Here is a 3,644-nt window from a genome sequence, read left to right on the forward strand (position 1 = left end):
CATTAGTATTAGATTGCGAGTACTTAAAGTACTCACGGCTTTGTCCCTGGCTATTCAAATGGCCAGACTATGAAGCCAAGCAGCAGTACGAGGATGACGATCAGCAGGACGTCTACCACAACTAGGAGCTTCTAACGTCAAGCGTTGGCCTGTGGACTAGAGAGTCCTTGTATCTTACGCTTCCGCTATGAACTTGTGTTTGTTCGTTGATCAATAGATCAACTATTCGTGTAATATGGATCATGTGATTCCAAGTTGTAAGACATTCACTACAAGAAATCTGCCATAATATGACGTTTTTTTTATGACTGGAAATCAAAATGTCATAGATTTATGACGTTCCTAGCTTTGACCGTCCTTGGCCACTCGGGGGGGGGGGCAAAACCCTAGAAAATCGTGACGTTATTGGGCAAAAACGTCATTGGCAATTTAGGTCAAAACGTCATTAGCAGGCCAAAAAAAATCTAGCCAATCAGAAGCCAGGAAACAACCTACCAAGGATCAGCCCCAGACTTGGATCTCAACCGTCCAATGCATCCAACGCACCAAACATGAACCGAAATTGCTGCGCTGGATTTTCCCATTGGCGCCTAAATATTTTGGGCACGCGCGCGACGACCAGTCCAAACCACGAGCGACCGACCAAACCACTCCAACAAAACCGACCGAGACCGCCCCCGCCGGCCAGAAACCCCCATTTCCCTTCCGCCGCCCCTCCTCTCCGGCCTAGATCCCGGCCAACTCCGGCGACCCCCACTGTCCAAATCTGCAAATCCAAAACCGCACCGCAACGCGCACCGCGCCGCCCATGAAACCTCCGCCTCTCCCACCACCGGCCGGCCGCCATGGACCCCTTCTTCGCCGACGACGATGGCGTCGACGAGCTCCCGCGCACGGCCTCCCACCCCTTCGACGACGACGACATCACCACCGAGCCCGCCGCCGACGGCGCGGGGTACGCCTAGGGTTCGCACGGGCCGCCGCCATATCCTCCCGTCCATCGCCGCCGCCGGCGGATCTGTTGGCCGACGCCGCGCTCCAAAGCTCCCCCTCGCCGGTTCCGCGCCTCGTCCTGTCCCGCCCCCTCGATTCCCGCCGCCAGGAAGTCGACCCGACGAGGCGCTCAGGCTCCCGCCGCTCTACCGGGCGCCCCGCCGTGCTCGCGCTTCCGGAGCATAAGGTCGCCCACCGGTAGGGGCTCGGCCGGCCGCTCTCAGGCAACGCCCCCATGGCAGCTCCCATTCCCAGCAAGGTATGTTCCGCACGCCCCATTCTCTGTCTTTTTTTTGTTCTTGTTGTTGTTTGAACTAGCTAATCACAACCAAGGTACCTGACTGATGTATTTTCTGGCATATACATGGTGGATTCATTGTTTGTCTACGACGGCCACACTGGACACTTCTTGAACATCGCCAAGAGCGCCATCGACGCTCAGCTCCGATGGAACATCTGTCCGTCGCCCCACCAGCAAGCTGCAAGGTGAGGCCATTTGATCCCTCCTTTGAAAGGAGTCCTTTCCGATGTTCTTTCGCAAGTGCTTCAGCGTGCGTTTAAACTGATGATGCTCCAGGTGGCGTCAGTGTAGTTGAACTGCTATGAGCTGTTGATGTCAAACCTACACTGTAGGATAGTTGCTTAATCTTTGTTGCACCTGTGTGTTTATTGTCCTAATTTCTACTCGTTGCTAGAATGCTAGTAAGATATGACACTGGTGCAAAAAGGAAAAGCTGCTCCTTGCAGCAGTAGCGGCCATACAACTGTAGAAATAGATCCACAGATGGGCCATTTGCTGCTTCTCTACAAAATCTATCTCACATTTATTGTGTGCAATCGACTTACCATGTCCGCTTTAGTAACTAGGTTCTGTTATGCAATAATTGGAAGTTTCCTGTCAAATTGAGCCGCATTTGATTGTTGCTGTGCGTTAGTGCATCTGCAATCTGTTTAGTTCTGCTTTCTAGTCATGATTGTGGGATGTTGAACATGGTGCATATATGAAATGTTGCTTCTCAAGAGACGTTTGTTTGCTGTGCTGCTTATTTTACCTTTTCTTCTTTATACATTGTGTAAGTGTCCAGGACTGCTTTCTCGAAAAAAAGTTTATAGGACTGAACTTGTTGGTTTGCTACAGGATTTTGCATTATGTATGGAAAGATCATATGCGACCATCTGGTGTCTTGAAAGGAACTATGCTGGGGAAGCTATTTCCTTTAGCGGTTGTGATGATCATCAGACATCAGCAGATACATCAGTAAGTTCTAATCTGATTCCTTATTCCCTGCAACATCAGTTGGTACAGTAATATATGTTTCCTATTACTTTGTTAATTATCTTGTTTGATAATATCTTTTAAAATTGAACAGCTAATAGCTTGTTGCTGCCAAGATTTTAGCTGATAAAATTGAGATGAACTAGAATTAAGTCTTGAAGAATCACATAGAAACAGCTCAAGTTTGTAGGATTAAGTCTCTGAATTGCATGTGTTGTTTTCTGTAAAATAGGACTGGTATCTGATATGTGGAGGATAGTTTTTGTTGTCAAATGTGTGTGAAGCTAAAATAATGCAAAAAAAGGCAAGGAAAACTAGGAAAACCTTAGTTGACTGAGAAACTTCTTCGAACTAGTTTGAACTTGGAAATTGTCTAGTTTCTTGGAAACATGTGGTTACCTGTTTTCTACTGCTATTGTTCTTCGAATCATTATGATATTGAACAGTCTGACCTTTTTGAGCACTTGCATCTGATTTCTCATTGGTCATAATCTCATTTCACTTCGTGAACAAAACTAAACTGTTATTGTCGCCAGGCTGTGTTTCCTCAATGGCTTTGATTGTTGGCAAGCATACGGCGGAGGCTTGTTCTTGGACTAGTGGTGGTATTTAGCCAGCCTCTGCGACCCGATGCTGCAGGGAGCGGTACACATGGGGAGAAGTCAACAAGTTTGTGGGCTGCAGGGCCGTCAGGACATTCTTTGGTTCTGCATAGTTCCACCGATGATTGATGTTGTCTGCTGTAGGGATATGGCATAGGGTTATGCGGTGGGTTTAATTACGTTTTGATCTAAACTATTCAGTTGCTGCTTCATGTCGTACTGTACATGTGAACCTTGTATTGATTATTTCTCTCTTCAAAAGAATTTCATGTATTTGTCTGTTCTGAACAAATAATCTGTTGTTTTAATTACTACAAAATTGTTGAAAAATAAAGCCTGCGGCCGAAATATTGAGCAGTTTGATAATTGGGGCACATTTAGCTGGTGCCGGCCCAAGAAGAAATAGATCATAGAAAGGTCAAGGCCCAACAAAACCGAAAAAAATAATCAGAACTAATGGGCTCAGCCCACATAAGGAGCTGAATGGACCGGGCTGAATTCAGATAATGACGTTTCTAATTCGTCACAATTTTGCCACGTCGGATTGCCACGCTGGACTCGGGGGCAGGTGCCCATGACGTTTTGGGAACGTCATGCCGTCAGTGACATTTTAAAACGTCACAAAGCTCTACGACGTTTTCAAGTGGAACGTCTTAAGCAGTCACTGCTGACTCCCAGCTTTCGACGTTTTGAAAAGTGTCACCGTAACGTCACAAGTAGCCATTATTGACGTTTCAGTGACACCTTTATTTTGTCAACTTATGGCAGATTTC

General features: G+C 46.9%; 1 non-coding gene across 1 annotated transcript; it reads left to right on the forward strand.

The window, feature by feature from the left end:
• Positions 1–1,645: 1,645 nt before the first annotated feature.
• On the forward strand, positions 1,646–1,819 carry LOC127346328 (small nucleolar RNA snoR143). Its single transcript, XR_007879495.1, has one exon. It is a non-coding gene; the product is annotated as a small nucleolar RNA snoR143 (small nucleolar RNA).
• Positions 1,820–3,644: the final 1,825 nt, after the last annotated feature.

The sequence above is a fragment of the Lolium perenne genome, chromosome 3 (genome assembly GCF_019359855.2).
Source record: "Lolium perenne isolate Kyuss_39 chromosome 3, Kyuss_2.0, whole genome shotgun sequence".
In the NCBI taxonomy this organism is placed as follows: domain Eukaryota; kingdom Viridiplantae; phylum Streptophyta; class Magnoliopsida; order Poales; family Poaceae; genus Lolium; species Lolium perenne.